This window comes from Pleurodeles waltl, chromosome 3_1 (assembly GCF_031143425.1).
Source record: "Pleurodeles waltl isolate 20211129_DDA chromosome 3_1, aPleWal1.hap1.20221129, whole genome shotgun sequence".
NCBI lineage: Eukaryota > Metazoa > Chordata > Amphibia > Caudata > Salamandridae > Pleurodeles > Pleurodeles waltl.
In genome coordinates, this window is record NC_090440.1 from 1,873,741,046 (window position 1) to 1,873,758,116 (window position 17,071).

A 17,071-nucleotide genomic window follows, 5' to 3' on the forward strand; every position below is an offset into this window, starting at 1 on the left:
CTATTTTGTTTAGGGCCGGGGTGTGGGTATTTTAGGAGGGGGAAGGGTCACACTTTTTTTTTTAGGTTTTAGGGATGGATTAAGGGCTTGGGATGGGTGTGGGGTTGGGCTATTTTTTTTTTCTTTAGGGGCGGGGGTTCTGTATTTTAGGGTAGGGGAGTCACACAGTTTTTTTTTTTAGGTTTTAGGGGTGGGGTGGATTAAGGGCTGAGGGTGGGTGGGGCTTTTGGGCATTTTAGTAGGGTAGGGGGTTGTGCTATTTTTTTTAAGGTTTTAGGGGTGGGGTGGATTAAGGGCTTTGGGTAAGTGGGGGTTTGGGCTAAGTTTTATTTTTTTTTAGGGGCTGGGGTTGGATATTTTATGGTAGGGGTTGCGCTATTTTTTTAGGTTTTAGGGGTGGGATGGATTAAGGGCTTTTGGCCATTTTAGGGTAGAGGGGTCGCACTATTTTGTTTTTTTAGGTTTCAGGGGTGAGGTGGGAGGGTTTGGGGTGGGTGGGAGGTTGGGCTAATTATTTTAGGGGTGGGGGATGGGTATTTTAGGGTGGGGATAGCGCTATTTTTCTTTTTTAGGTTTTAGGGGTGGGGTACTTTTGGGCCTCAGGGTGGGTGGGAGGTGGTATGATAGAATCACACATGCTGTTCCCACACAAGCCTTTACTGGGCATGCTTTTACAACGAAAAATCATTGTAATGGCATGTGTGGTAAAGGCATGCATAGTAACAACACAGTCATGTTTCGACCGCGTTGTTAAGCATGCATGCGTGTTTCGAGAATGCGTGGTTCCATTATACATTCCAATATAAGGCAAGCCTTATATCTGAAGTGAAGTGTGCAGGCACCATTTCACGCAGGCTGCAATGGCAGGCCTGCAGACAAAGTTTGCATGGGCTCCCAAGGTTGGTATAACACAAGCTGCAGCCCATGGAAGACCCCTGGTGCATTAATGCATGGGGGACCTAAGCACCATATACTTGGGACTTACATGGGTGCACCAGTATGCCAATTGTGGGGTGTGAAAGTTTACCAGCAACCACATTTAGAAGAGAGAGTACAGACACCACGGTCCTGACAAGCAGGATCCCAGTGAACTACAGTCTAAACACACTGACACCATGCAAAAAGTGGGGGTAACTATGTCAGAAAGATGCTACTTTCCTACAAGAATTTCGAAGAAGCTCTCAAGGAAATGGCGTAGAACAGTGTGGAGAATGTGGATGTGGTATACAAACTAATTCACATGGTGTTGCAAAGAACAAAAGGGAAGCAGCAACTTTCACTGGTTACAAGTGATGTTTGAAGGAGCACATAGACACCACCCCTAAGTGTCCTGTTGTTGGGCAAATGTGCAGAAAATGCAGAGCCAGAGGATATTTTGCTAGAGTTTTTAAGGAGAAGGGACTCTGTCCTTCTAAGTCAAGAGGGTCCGTTCACATGGTTGGTGGGGAAGGTTCAGGGATTCAAGCTAAAGAAGACATTTTGCAGATCAGTGAAGTTGGGGTTGCTCGTGACACTGTACATCTGTATTGTACACTTAAGGTGGATGGTGTGGAGGGATGTGTAATTGCTGATTCCGGGGCCCGTTACATCTTGATTTGTAGGGAGTGCCTAGATAAATTCCCTGACTATTTGATGTGTGAGCCGGATATTAGACCTGTGTCTTACGGAAACAAACCCATAGAGTTGCTGGGGTACATTGAAGGCAAGCTGGAATTGAGATTGCTCAAAGGCTTTTCTCACAAAATCATATTGAAAGAAGGGGTTTGTCCCAAGGTGCATGAGTCTTGCAATGTTCTGTTGGTGGTGAGGGAGCACTTGAGGAAAGAGCTACGGAAATTGTGTGAAGCCAACATCATGAAGGAGATTGAGGCTTCAGAATGGTTGGCCTAAGGGCCAATTTAGCCCTTAAAAACCTAATGGAGTGTTGATGATGTGAGTAGATCTACGCTACCTCAATAATGCTACTGGGTGGACAGACATCCTGTACCCAATATCGATGAGGTGTTGACAATGAAGGGAGCAGAAATATTTTCCACCATGGATTTGTTGTCCACTTACCACCATTTTGCCTTGCACCCTGATTCAAGGCTTCTTTCTTCATTTGTTAGACCTGACATAGCATTCATATTCAAATGCAGGACCGTTGGTCTGGCTTCAGCTTTGGCTATATTCCAGAGGGCAATGCACCAGTCATTCAAGGGGTATTGTAATGTGACTTACTTCCAGGACTACATACTAGTTTTTGCACAGAATGATTAAAAGCATGATGAAGCTTTGTCTAAAGTGTTGTAGACATTACAGCAAAGAGGGCTGACCATAAAATTAGAGAAATGTAAGATTGGGGTCAAAGGTGTGGACTACCTTGGGCATTGATTCGATGAAAAGGGTGAGTCACCGAAGTTGAAATAGGTACAGGCCATTGAAGAGGCCCCATAGCAGAGGGACAAAGACTAGTTGAGGTCCTTTTTAGAACTGACAGGTTATTATTCACATTTTGTCCCCATGTTTGCGGACAAAACTGAGTGTGTGCATAAGTTGATGTTGAAGAATGCCAAGTTTGGTGTGTCGAATGTGAGCGGGTGTTCAAACAACTCAAGAAAGAACTTGCATCAGCTCCTGCACTCAAGCCTTTCGACACACATGATAAGAATATTGTGTGTACGCATGCCAGTGCTGTAGGTTTGGGTGCTGTGCGCTTACAATTCACAGAAGGGAAGGAAGTTACCATTGCTTATGCTTCAAGGCCATTGAAGGGTGCAGAACAAATGTATTCCACAATCTAAATGGAAGCCCTGATGTGTTGGTGGAGGGTGAATCACTTCAAGAAATTTCTGGATTCGCCCTGACCTCCACCTCTTAGTTGGTGTTTTCACTAACAAAGGGAAGAGTCAAGCTTTGTCCAGAATTTTGCGCTGGGTTCTAAGTATGTTAGAATTCTCTTATACTATGGAGTATTGTTTTGCTTTCCTTATCTTATGAATGAGCTGACAAAACTTCTATGGAATGCACTTCTTAGTTTAAAGAAGACATTTATTATTATTACTTCACCACGAAATTCCTGAAAGACAAGATTAGTAGATTGGAGGCACACGTTTAAAAGTAGTCACAGCAATGAAAGGAAAATATATCAAAGTACTTCTCAATTGCAATGTACACAGCAAATATATGTGATTATATTATAGCATAACTTCAAAGCAAAGAATAAAAGTCAAAATTCATCACCGTAGGGCATATCACTGCTCGTCATCTTTCTCATGTCTGCAAGTTGATGACTCCTGTTCAACTGTGAGAAAGAGATTTTCCACCCAAACAGGAGTTCAGGCAGCTGACGTCTGCTCCTGACTGAATTCCTGGAAAATTCCCCCTTGCTTCTGCCCAGGGACACCGTAAAAAGCCTGCTAACAGGCCCCTTAGCCAAAACATGCTGGCTCAGAGTGGGAACAGAAAAAGAGTTGGAGAGTGGCCAAGTCTCCAAACCTCGCTTGTTCCCAGGGCTGGATAGAGAGGAAAACACAAAATATACGCTCTCTTATCACGCTAGGGTTCGGTATGAACACAATACGAAAAACACAGCTTGGTCTATCATTTGGAAAAACACAGCTCATCTGCAATGTCTCAACTGCAATGTCGAACTCCATGTTAAAGCCAATAGGCAGCTAAACTGAATACAGAATGTAATGTCTAATGCCACGTTAAAGCCAATAGGCAGCCAACCTAAATACCAAATGTAATGTCTAATGCCACGTTAAAGCCAATAGGCAGCTAAACTGAATACAACATGTAATGAGCTATTGGTGAACATTGAACAACTAATATGCGCAGTGGTGAAACACAAAGTCATTGGTCAAACACAATTAATGGCATAACAAGTATATGCCTGGAAAACATGTGGTGGTTGACTGCTTGTTGAGATTGCTGGTGAGTGACTTAAGCAAAGAGGATGTTAGTGATGGTGAAGAATTGTTGCCAACATGTACATCATTACCGAAGATCGCATATCGCACGAGGAGTTGTTGATGATGTGACCTTGCAGCAGGTTGTGGAGCACATGGCTGTGAATTGGCCGGCAAAAGGGAAGACTTCAGAGAAGGTGGAGTCATCAAGGAATGTTAGCATAGAGTTGTGGATGGAGAGCAAAACCCTGTTGAGGTGTGAGTTGTTGGTGGAGCCAAAGGCACTGGGGGAGCACCTGTTATTGGCTCATGAGGACCACAGTGGTATGAATGCAACCAAGCACAAAGTGAGAGCAGAATACTGGTGGCAGGGTTGGACAAGGATTTGGAGAGGATAGTGAGATAATGTTTATCATGTGCATTGAGTGATAAATCGCAGAAAAGGTGAACTATCTGCCGTTTGAGGTGGATAACATGGACACTCTATGGAAAAAAATCAGTCTGGACATATCTGGGCCGAACAATGTGCTAGGTTCCTGTCCTAAGTATGCTATGGTGGTTATTGATTACCATTTGAGGTGGCCAGAATGTAAGTTTACAGAGTTTTTGAGACTGTATGGGGTAGTGCATATTAGCTGATCAGTATAATACCCTCAGTGCAATGGCTGTGTGGAAAGGTGGACCAGAACTTTAAAGGAGGGCATACATTTAGCCCTGTGTCAAGCTAAACAGTAGAGAGTGGCAGTAAGAGAACTAGTGTGGGCACATCGCGCCACCCCTAAAAGTGTTATTGGCAAGGTTTCATTTGACATCATGAGAGGAAGAAGGGCGGGAGCATTGCTGGTGCAGAGAGTGGTGAGAGAGAAACAGAGTGACAATAGATCAGAAGGTTGAAAGGCACAATTAGTTGAGGGGGACTAGGTGCGTGTGAAGGAGTGGAAGGAATGTAAGCGTGTATCAAAGTTTTAAAAAACCCTTATGGTCCAGAAGGTAAATCATTACACTGTGTTGCTGAGGGATGGGATTGTATGGAACAACAGAAAGGTGGTCAAGGTTCCTGAGAGATGGGGAGCGAGTCAAAGATGACATTGAAGCAAGATTATCACTAGCAGGTAGAGGCAATTCGAGAAAGGATTTGCTGTACTCCCAGGTCATTTAATTATTTCATAATAGATCGTTGATATTGTAGTATGTTCTACTATATGTTACATTGTTTCCTTTGGATGCATTGGTGCTTAATTAACATTGTGAACATGGATTGTTTTCTTTTTTCTTTAGTGTATAAATTTATGGGTACATTTCTTCAGTTCTGTTTGAGGTGTTCTTTGAAGCGCATTATAATATTCTTTTCAATGTTGTGGGTTTCTTTTGGGAAAGGGAGATATGTTGCATTGTTGCGAGTCTAGATGGAATGCTCCCATTTTCTATGTGGACCAGTGGTCAAGACAATGCGGGTATTTGACGGGGAGAGAGCTGGTTGGCGCGCGGGCCGGCAGCTCGCTCTTCATATTGCCCATACTTTCTTTAAGATGAAAAGAAAATAACGTACCTTTCTGTGTACCACCATTTCTTCAGCATCATCATAGAATGCAGTAGCATAAATTAGAGTGTTGCATAGTGGAGTGCAGTTGCATAGAGTGCAGTGGTGCAGAGTGGAATGATGCATAGTAGAATGGTATAGAGTGCAGTGGCATAGACTGCAGTGTAGAGTGGCATAGAGTGCAGTGACATACAATGGTGCAGAGTAGAGTATAGTGCCATAGAGTGCGTGGCACAGAGTGCAGTGGTGTAGAGTGGAGTGCTGCAGAGTGCAGTGGTGTAGAGTGGAGTGATACAGAGCAGAGTGGTGTAGAGTACATTGGCTTAGACTGCAGTAGTGCAAAGTAGAATAGAGTGCAGTGTTATAGAGTACAGTGGAGTGGAGTGGTGTAGAGTGCATTGTTGAAGAGTACAGTGGCATTGAGTAGAGTGGCAAATAGAGTGGTGTTGAGTACAGTGGCGTAAAGTAAAGTTCAGAAGGATAGAGTGCAGTGGCTTAGAGTAGAGTCATGCAGAGGAGAGTGCAGTGGTGTAGAGTAGAACAGAGTTGACTGATGTAGAGTGCATTGATGTAGAGTGTTGCAGAGAATAGTGGCGTAGAGTGTACTGACACACAATTCAGCGGTGTAAAGTGCAGCATCTTAGAATACAGTGGCAGAAAGTGCACTGGTGAAGAGTGGAGTGGTGCAGAGTAGAGAGGCATAGAATGCAGTGGTGTTGAGTGGAGTGATGGAAAGTGCAGTAGCATAGAGTGCAGTGATACAGAGTAGAGTGGCATACAGTGCATTGGCATAGAGTGCAGTAGTGCAAATAGAGCAATGTAGAGTTTAGTGGCATAAAGAGGGTTGGTGCATAGTGGAGTAGAATAGTGTAGAGTTCAGTGGCATGGAGTGGATTGTTTCGGAGTAGAGTGAAGTGACATAGAGTGGACTGGCATAGAGTAAAGTGGTGTAGAGTGCAATGGCATAGAGTGCAGAGTAGATTAGAGTGGCATACAGTGGATTGGCATAGAGTGCAGCTGGAGTGGACAGAGTAGAGTACAACGGCACAGAGGGGATTGGCATAGAGTGCAGTGGAGTAGAGTCTAGTATTGCAGAGTGGCATAGAGTGGAGTTGTGCAGAGTAGAGTGGAGTGCCTAGACTGGAGTGGTGTAGAGTGCACTGATGAAGAGCGCAGTGGTGTAGAGTAGAGAGGTATAGAATGCATTGGTATAGAGTAGGGTGGTGCACAGTAAAGCAGGGACGAATAGCGTGAAGCGACATAGAGTGCAGAGCATATAGTGGAGTGGTGCAGAGTGGAGTATAGTGGAGTGGAGTGGTGCAGAGTAGAGTGCATTGAAGTGTAGTGGTACAGAGTAGAGCTGTGTGACATAGAGTGGAATATGCATGGTGTAGTAGCACACTGCATTTACAGACAATACATTTTCAATTGAAATGACCATTACATTTGCACAGCCATACAGTTTTCAAAATAAAACCATAAAGCGTACAAACAATAATGTGTGGAAATGGCATCACATAGTGTATTGATTTGTTCTGATCATATTAAAATATTTCTTTCCAACACACTTCAGAATTACCCAAAAAAGTACTTCATATGTTCTTTTCTAATTCTGATACATACTGAAATACTTGCATTAATTCTGATATATTCTGAAATACGTGCAGTTCATTTAAATATTGTTGTGTTCTAGGAAAAAAAAACATTTCCTACCCCTAGTATCCAGCAAAATTGTCACATAAACCCCTCAATTTGAAGTCAGCGAAAGAAAAGTAAACACCAAGTTCCCTCAGAAGACAGAGCCTGCCATTTGACCACTGTCTTTGAATGCACAACAAATGTGACAAGATAAGAGCAAAATTTACAGGCCTGTTTGCAGAAAGGAGATCTCATGTAAGAATACATGGAGAGGTAGTGTAAAAAGGCCTTACTCCTTGGAAGGGCTAAACCCACACTAGACAGCCTAAAACAAATAAACCAAGCAAATAAAAAGCCATAAAATGTGAGTTACAAACTATAAACCCAATGGTAAGCAACAGACAAAATGCATTCCGAGGGAAGCTTTCTGAATGTCCCCAAGATGTCTTTACCAAATCAGACAGTAGCACTGTCTGGTAGGCTTCAACCTAAAAAGCAGGTTTTTGATGGCTTTAATTGGTACACTCTATTTATAGGTCAAAGACTTCTAGACAGAGGAGCCATCTAGCTAAAGACTTCTTTTGGGCATTTTGAAAGCTTCCCTTGAAATGCATTCCACACATGCTGACCAATGGCTTTGTGTTTTGTAACTCATTTGTTTGCTTTCTATTTGCTGGCTTTATTTGTGTTGGTTGTCCAGCTTGCATTTGTCCCTCCGGTGGAGCATTGTCTTTTTTACTGTATCCTTCTGAGTATTCATTTTCTGTAAACAGGCCTTTCAATCTTGTCCTTATTTGTCACATTTGCTGTGTATTTAAAGATCGAGGTCAAATGTTAGGTTCTGTCTTCTGAGGGAGCTTGGTGTTTACTTTTCTTTCTCTGACTTCAAAGTGAGAGACATTATGTGACAATCTTACTATGAAACAAAATGCTTTTTTCTAACACATAAAAATGAACTGTGCTGATATTTCAGAATATATCAGAATTAGGAAAGTACAAATTAAGGTTATTTGTTTGTGATTCTGAAGAGTGGTGGAAACAAATATTTGAATACGATAAAACAAATTAAGTACACTATGTCATGACATTTAATAAGGTGGACGACCCACTGGAAGCTCGAGCCAGGCTCAGCTCGAGGTCAAGTTGGAACCTCAGGCCCATAACGAGCAGAGCTTTCATGTGGCTTTTGCCTGACTTCCTCTACCCAGGATGTGGTGTTACTGTCAGAGCTGCTGACTTTAGAACTGTGGAACAGGGTTTGGGTCTCAGGGTCAGCTCAACATCCTCTGATTCTGCCCAAATCACTTAGGCCCTCATTACAACCCTGGCGGTTGGTGATAAAGTGGCGGTAATACTGCCAACAGGCCGGCGGTAACAAAAAGGGAGTTCTGACCACGGCGGACAACGCCCACACCGACAGCCACTTTAACACACCGACCGCCATGGCGGTAGCAACAAGCACCACAGTGGTAACCGCCAACACCAAGGCGGAAGACAGTGTACCGCCCACACGATTACAACAGGCTTATCTGACACCTTTTCCGGGGCGGTACCAATGACATCAAAAGCACAGCGGAAGCAGATCTCAGAAGTCAAAGGACTCACCTGTGGAGACTCAGGGAAGAACCACGCCGCCATGGAGCCCGAGTTGCAGGTGTTCCCCATGCTCATCTATCTCCTTCTTCACTATGAACATCAACACCGGCGAAGACGACCACGGTGACTACAGCCGCCTAGCACACAAGGGAGGTAGGGAGGGAGGAAAAAGAGAGTGACACACATACACGCAACACCCCCACACCCACCCCCAACCCCATCCCCAACACCAGACACACAAGCAGATGCAGTAAGAAAACATATTTACCCCGTACCCCTCAGGAATAATGCAAGGACAAAAGGAATTGATTAAAGTGAGTGTAATAAGATAAAAATCTAGAAATTTGTGCTTCAAAATCAAAACAGTATATACATATATTCAAATGGAGGGACACAGCCCAGTCCACAATGTCCGTTGGCCACAGGACCACATCACATAGGCCAAGGCCCCACTTGACTCCTGCAGCAACACGGAGAGAACACCGCAGGGGCATCAAGTCGAAAAATACACAGGCACCTCAGGGGGACTGGGAACAGGGGGGCACCTCAGCCGGAAGATGGTACAACGTCACTGGTCCTGGAGGGGGCTACATGCCCTGTGCGATGTCCTGGGGAGTGCAAAGCCACAGTCTCTCAAGATGGTGGTTTGCCCACTGCTTGGTCCTGGGGAGTGCAAAGCCACAGTCTCTCAAGTGGGTGGTTGGCCCACTGCTTGGTCCTAGGGAGTGCAAAGCCACATTCTCTCAAGTGGGTGGTTTGCCCACTGCTTGGTCCTGGGGAGTGCAAAGCCACAGTCTCTCAAGTGGGTGGTTTGCCCACTGCTTGGTCCTGGGGAGTGCAAGGCCACAGTCTCTCAAGGGGGTGGTTTGCCCACTGCTCGGTCCTGGGGAGTGCAAGGCCACAGTCTCTCAAGTGTGTTTTTTGCCCACTGCTTGGTCCTGGGGAGTGCAAGACCACAGTCTCTCAAGTGGGTGGCTTCTTCCACTGTTTCTGGAAGGGGCTTTGTGCCCAGTGTGCTTCATCCTGGCAAGAATGTGGTGAGTGGATGGCTTCTTCCACTGGTTCTGGAGGGGGCTTTGTGCCCAGTGTACTTCATCCTGGCAAGGAGGGGGTGAGTTGATGGCTTCTTCCACTGGTTCTGGAGGGGGCTTTGTGCCCAGTGTGCTTCATCCTGGCAAGGAAGGGGTGAGTGGATGGCTTCTTCCACTGGTTCTGGAGGGGGCTTTGTGCCCAGTGATGCTGATCTTGGGGAGTGCAAGGTCACAGTGTCACAACCACAGGATTTGCATGGTCCAGGACGCACTACAGTCCATGGAGGCAGGACTACACACTGCCTGCCCGTGCTGATGGCTGCTCAGTGGTGGCAGTAGCGGGGCTGGTGTCGGGCCTGGCAGTGGTGGGGGGAGGCTCCTGCCCATCCCCTGCAGCCTCGGATGGCTGCCCACTGGAGCTGCTGGCTGTGCTGGTGGTGGTGGGGGGAGGCTCCTTCCCGTCCCCTGCAGCCTCGGATGGCTGCCCACTGGGGCTGCTGCTGCCGGTGGTGGTGCTGGTGGCAGTGCTGTTGGCGGTGCTGGTGGTGGTCATTGTGGTGGTGCTGGTTGTGGTGCTGTTGTCGGGAATGCCAGTGGTGGGGGGAGGCTCTAGCCCTTCCCCTGCAGCCTTGGATGGCAAAACCGCCACAGTTGGTGGTGGGGGCTCAGAATCAATTCCAGCACCAGGCCTCCTGTCCTTCCTGTCTGCAGGGGCAGGCCCCTTGCCCTTGGCAGCTGGTGGTGCCTCCATGCCCTTCACCTTGGCAGCTGGTGGTGCCTCCTTGCCCTTGCCCGTGGCAGCTGGTGGTGCCTCCTTGCCCTTCACCTTGGCAGCTGGTCGTGCCTCCTTGCTCTTGTCCTTGGCAGCTGGTGCAGGCACACTTCCAGTACTGCTTACAGGTTCCATGGAGCCTCTCCCACCTGAAGTAGCTGCAGACACTACTGTGGCCGTGGATTGGTTGGCTGAGATGCTCGCCTGGGTTCTGACCACCCTGGCTTGACGCAAAGGACGGGGGGAGGGGTAGGGAAGAGGTCAACGACAGAGAGGAATAGCTTCTTAGGGACACTGGGGTGGGAAGAGGGTAAAGGTTTGGGAGTGGAGGAAGATGGAGTGGTCGTTGGAGGTGTCTGTATGCTGTGTTTGGGTGTAGGTGCATGGGCTGGATGCTGTTGTGAGGTGGATGGCTGTTGGGTATCTGAGTGCTTGCGTTCGTGTACTTTGGGATGAGGGGGCACAGACACAGTTGGAGAGGACACAGGGGAAGGGTGCATGGATGTGGGGGTGGTGACTGCCAGTGAGAGGTGTGTAGTGATAGGTGTGATGGTGATGGAGGTAGTGAATGAGGATGGAGTGGATGCAGGTGTGAGTGGAGGTGCTACTGGGAGGGTGGTGGATGACAAGGAGGAGGGTGACACAGTGGAGGCAGTGGATGTTGGTGTGTCTGCATCTGGATGGTGTTTGTGTGAGTGCCTGTGTGATGATATGTGGTGCTTGTGTTTGCCTGAGCCACTCCTGTGTGTTGTCTTGGTTGCATGATGGTCTGAATGTGTGCTTGGGATAGGTTGGGGTCCAGGGGAATGGGACTGGGCAGAGGATGTTGGAGGGGGGAGGCTAGAGACAGGGACAATGGCTGCCATCAGGGAGGAGGCCAGAGCCTGGATTGATCTCTGTTGGGCCGCCATGCCAGAGTGAATGCCCTCCAGGAATGCATTTGTTTGTTGCAAATGGACTGCCAGGCTCTGGATGGCATTCACTATGGTTGACTGCCCAACAGAGATGGATCTCATGAGGTCAATAGACTCCTCACTCAGGGCAGCAGGGCTAACTGGGGCAGAGCCTGAGGTGCCTGGGACGAAGGAGATGCCCACCCTCCTGGGTGAGCGAGCACGGGAAACACACTGAGGGGCTGCAGGGAGGGCGGTGCTGGTACGAGGGTGGTGGCTGTACCTGTAGTTTGGGTGGCCACAGAGGTGACCGCCACCACCAGGGAGCTTCCATCAGAAGAGTTATCACTGTCAGAACTGTCCCCTCATTCTCCGCTGTGGTGCTCCCCTCGCCCTTCGTCCCACTGGTGCACTCACTGTTGGTGGATTCGGCCTCCTGGGTCCTGTGGGATGCAGCTCCCTCCGTCGCCGGTGCCTCTGCTCCTCCGCCAGATGATGCTAATGCACAGAAGGACAGGGTGACAAAACAAAAAGGGGGGGGAGACAAAGAATACACTTGGTCAATGGCTGCACCAACACCACAGTTGGCGTTCACAGCACCCTCACACAGGGAACAGGCCTACACACTATGCAGTGCACTACCATTCACAATGCTAGTCACCAGCCCAAGGAAAGGAATACCTGACTCCAATAGCAGCATACCTCAAACCCACAGACCCCTGTCTAGTAGTGGATGCTTACTAGCTTAGTAGGAGGTGGTGTTCATCAACCTCTGCCCAACATGGGACCTACCCTGCAATGTCCGGCCTGGCCTAGGGGCACCCACAGGCCCACATCCCCCAACCGAAGACCATCCCACCACGCGCAAGTAGTATATTGGGAAACTGTACTCACCCCCTTGTGGCTGCTGTGATGCTCTCAAGCACCCATCCAGCTCCGGATAGTCCACCGCCAGTAAGCGGGCCATCAGGGGGGGGGCAGGGTTGGACGGGCACCCCTTCCTCGTTGAAATGCCATCCCCAGCTGGGCCTCTGCCATCTTCCTTGCCCAGCGTCTCAGGTCCTCCCACCGTTTGCGACAGCGGGTGCTCCCCCTGCCGTAGACCCACAGGGTCCGTACGTCATTGGCAATGGCACGCCATATACCCTTCTTTTGATGGGCGCTGACCTGCAGGGACATAAATATAGAAAAAGGTATCAGTCATACCATCCGGCCTGTTACACTCATGGCCCACCATATCCCTCACATCCCCTTACGCACAGACATTACCCAGCATACATGCAGCACACTGCCCAGGACCCTTCCACCACTCCACCCCCTTACATGAGGCCCTCACTCACAGCACTCCATGCATTCATGCCCCATGCATCGTGCTCACAGTGTACTCACCTGTTGGTCTGGAGGCCCATCCAGCAGTCGGTACAGGGGTAGGACCCCATCCACCAGTCTCTCCAACTCTGCAGCGGTGAAGGCAGGGGCCCTTTCCCCAGTGACTCAAGTCACCGCCGGCATACATCACCATTGGCCACTGTAACCCATAGGGCCCAATGACAACCAATGAGGAGTTGCACGGCGGAACTCGACCGCCTCCCGCAACGGCACACAACGTCTGCAGAATTACCTCAATTCCACCTGTCCATTCACACAGGACGGGCGGACGCCATTTTAGTGGGGAGCAGGCCATGGCACCTAACTGCGTCACAGTACACATAGGCACCATTTTGGCCTATCCAACAACATACTGTTTCAGTCACAACATGCAATGCAATGTACAGTTTGGTAATGTGGAATACTGACCAGACGCTCCCTGTTTTGCCCCCCTAGATTACAACTGCTGCAGATGAATAGGAGATGGAGACATCACCCCGTGTACAGCCCCCTGGTGGACTTGGCAACAACGGAGGACAGGCACATTATCCTCACCTACAGACATGACAGGGCCACAATCATGGAGCTGTGTGACCAATTGGAGCCAGACCTGATATCTGCTATCCGTCACCCCACTGGGATCCCCCCTCTTGTGCAAGTCCTATCTGTGCTCCATTTCTTGGTAACTGGTTCTTTCCACATGACAGTGGGCTTGGCAGCAGGAATGTCACAGCCAATGTTCTCAATAGGGCTGACCAGAGTGTTGTCTGCCCTGATTAAACACATGCGCAGCTACATTGTTTTCCCCCAGGTTGAGGATTTGGCCACGGTGAAGGCTGACTTCTATGCAATGGGACATATCCCCAACATTATTGGGGCTATTGATGGTACACATATTGCATTTGTCGCCCCACCCCCCGAACAGGTGTTCAGAAATCAAGAGAGATTTCACTTGTGAATGTGCAGATAGTGTGCCTGGCGGACCAGTACATCTCCCATGTCAATGCAAAGTATCCTGGGTCTGTGCATGATGCCTTTATCCTGAGGAATTGCAGCATCCCATATGTGATGGCTCAACTCCAGAGGCACCGGGTGAGGCTAATAGATGAGCCCATGGTGCCCACCTAATATATGTTGGTGTATGGGTATGGTGTGGGCCCTAAGGGTTAGTGATTGAATAATAGGTATCCCTCGATATTTGCAGGTGACTCTGGTTACCCCAACCTCTCATGGCTACTGACCACTAATGTGAGGAATACCAGGACAAGGGCAGAGGAACGTTACCATGAGGCACATGGCCGAACAAGAAGAATAATCGAGAAGACATTCGGCCTCCTGAAGGCCAGGTTTCGGTGCCTCCCTCTAACAGGTGGTTCCCTGTGCTACTCACCCAAGAAGGTCTGCCAGATCATCGTGGCATACTGTATGTTGCACAACCTTGACTTGAGACGCCTGGTACCTTTTCTGCAGGAAGATGAGGCTGGAGATGGGTGTGTGTCAGCAGTGGACCCTGTTGACAGTGACAAAGAGGTGCCAGAGGATGAGGATGAGGACAACAGAACAGCAATAATTCGACAGTACTTCCAGTGACACACAGGTAGGACACTGTAACTTCACCTTCCATTGACAGGTTGGTCATCCAGATCCAGGCGTCCAGAGCTGCTGTCATTACTGTGGGCCTCTTCTGGGGGGGGACTGGATGTTGCTGGCACCTCCTCTCCGGTGACGTTGGATGGGGGATCTGGGGGATGTAATAGCAGTGTTATTGTTTCTGCGTGTGACATCTTGTGTATGGGTGTGTTGCCCGGTATGGTTGTTATTGCAGGTCTGTGATGGGTGTCCATGCATTGGTGTTGCATGCAGGGCTTGGTTTTGGAAGGGGTAGGTTGTGATGGTGGGGTGTGTGTGAGGTGGTGAAGTGATGGGAGTGAGGGTGTGGGTAAGGGTGGGGGTTTGTGATGGCATCCAGGTAGTGGGGTGAAAGTAGTAAAGAGTTGTCTTGCCAGAGTCCAGTCCTCCTGCTACTCCTGCGAGGCCCTCAAGATGCATGATTGCCAAGACTTGCTCCTCCCATGTTGTTAGTTGTGGGGGAGGTAGTGGGGGTCCACCGCCAGTCCTCTGTACTGCTATCTGGTGTCTTGCTACCACGGAACGCACCGTCCCCCAAACGTTTTTCCACCTCTTCCTGATGTCATCCCTTGTTCTGGGGGTGCTGTCCCATGACGTTGACCCTATCCATGATTCTCCGCCATAGCTCCATCTTCCTAGCAATGGATGTCTGCTGCACCTGTGATCCGAATAGCTGTGGCTCTACCCTGATGATTTTCTCCACCCTGAACCTTAGCTCCTCCTCTGAGAACCTGGGGTGTCTTTGTGGTGCCATGGGTGTAGTGTGAGTGGTGTGTGTGAGGGTGTGTGGGGTGATGTGTTGGGCTGTGTGCTGTAAGGTGCGTGGATGGTGTATGGGTAATGGTGTTTTGTGGCTCTGGTTCTGTGGGTGCTCTTGGTCTGTCTCTCCCAGTTGTCAAGATTTTTTAGTCATAAGGGTGTTGTGGGTGTGTGCTTATACTGGTGTAGGTGTGTGGGTGTGGTGAGTGTATGGGTGTCAGGTGTGTGTTATTCATATTGACCAATGTGGTGTTGTTTTGTATGTGTGTGTATTTTGAGCGCTGCGGTATGTACCGTTAATGGTTTACCGCAGTTGAATGTCCGCCGCAGTGATTCGTGGGTCATAATGCTGCGGGCATAGTTCTGTTGGCGGAACGGTATGGGTTTTGGTACCGCCAGTTTATCACTGACCTTTGGGCTGGCGGACTTGTGTGTGTGGCTGTATAGTGATGGATTGCTATGCGTGTGTCATAATATGGGTAGTGGTAATTCACCGCGCCGGCGGTATGTTGGGGGCAGTCGGCATGGCGGTAAGGGGGACTTACTGCCAATGTCATAATGAGGGCCTTAATCTCCCCATGTCTATAAATAATGTGTAATTTAACTGGCGCTCATTAAGGCACTCCTATAACCTTTGGGTCTGTTTGTGCTATATTTTGAAAATCACACTGAGATAAAAACATAGTCTTAGCATAAGTAATTACAAATAGATACCCATTTATTGGCTGAAAGTGAAACCAGAGAGCCCGGACGCATCATGGGTCCCCATGCTTAAACTGTATAAGTCAAATGTTTTATTTCACCAAAGTACTTTTTTCTTCATTATTGCATATGAAAGCACTTTCAAATGTGTGAGGTCAGACTTCCAGTTGTACAAAAACATCACTTATTAAGTAAGTAATTCTCAGTGGAGTGCCATAACGTCCACATGTTAAAGAAAAATATTTTTTTTTCATTTTGAAGCGACTTTGTCATGTTTTACGTCAAGTTTGTTGTATGATTTACATGGTAAATACTTTCAGGGCTTGGCTCATGTATGGGTTCTAAGATCCGAGCCAGACCCTTGGCTCGGCTCTGCTCTCCCTATTAATTTGTTGGCTCGACCACCTCTAGACATTTCCACACATTATCATTTGTGCGCATTAAAAGTGTATGTCTGTGGAAATCTATTAGTCATTTCAATTGAAAATGTTATCTGTAATGGCAGTGCGCTACTATACCATGCATATGCTACACTGCGCCACTGCACTATACAACACTCTCCTTCACTCTATGCTCCTCCACTCTATGCTCCTCCACTCTATGCTACTACATTCTATTCCACTCCATTCTATGACTCTCCACGTCACTCCACTCTACCACACGCCCCTCAGTCTACAACATGCTACTCCACTCTACACTTCTCCACCCTAAGATACGCCACTCCACTCTGTGCCACTTCCCTCCATACCACTCCCATCCACTCTACACCCCTCCACACCACCTCTATCCCACTCCACTCAAATATATCTTACTTTGCGCTCCAATCTTCTCCAATCCACTCCACTTCAGTCTACTTCACTCCACTCCAGTCTACCCTACTCCACTGCAATCTATCCCACTCCACTCTGCTCCAATCTACCCCACTCCACTCTAACCCACTCCACTCCAATCTACCCCACAGCACTCAATCTACCCAAGTCTACCCCACTCCACTCGATCTTCACCACTCCACACCACTCTACCCCAATCTACCCCACTCCACTCTAACCCACTGCACTCCAATCTACCCCACAGCACTCAATCTACCACAGTTTATCCCACTCCACTCCAATCTTCACCACTACACACCAGTCTACCCCAATCCATCCCACTGCACTCCAATCCACTCAATCTACCACAATCTTCCCCATTCCAGTCTAGCCCATTTCTCTCCTATTTACCCCAAACCACTACACTCCAGTCTACCCACA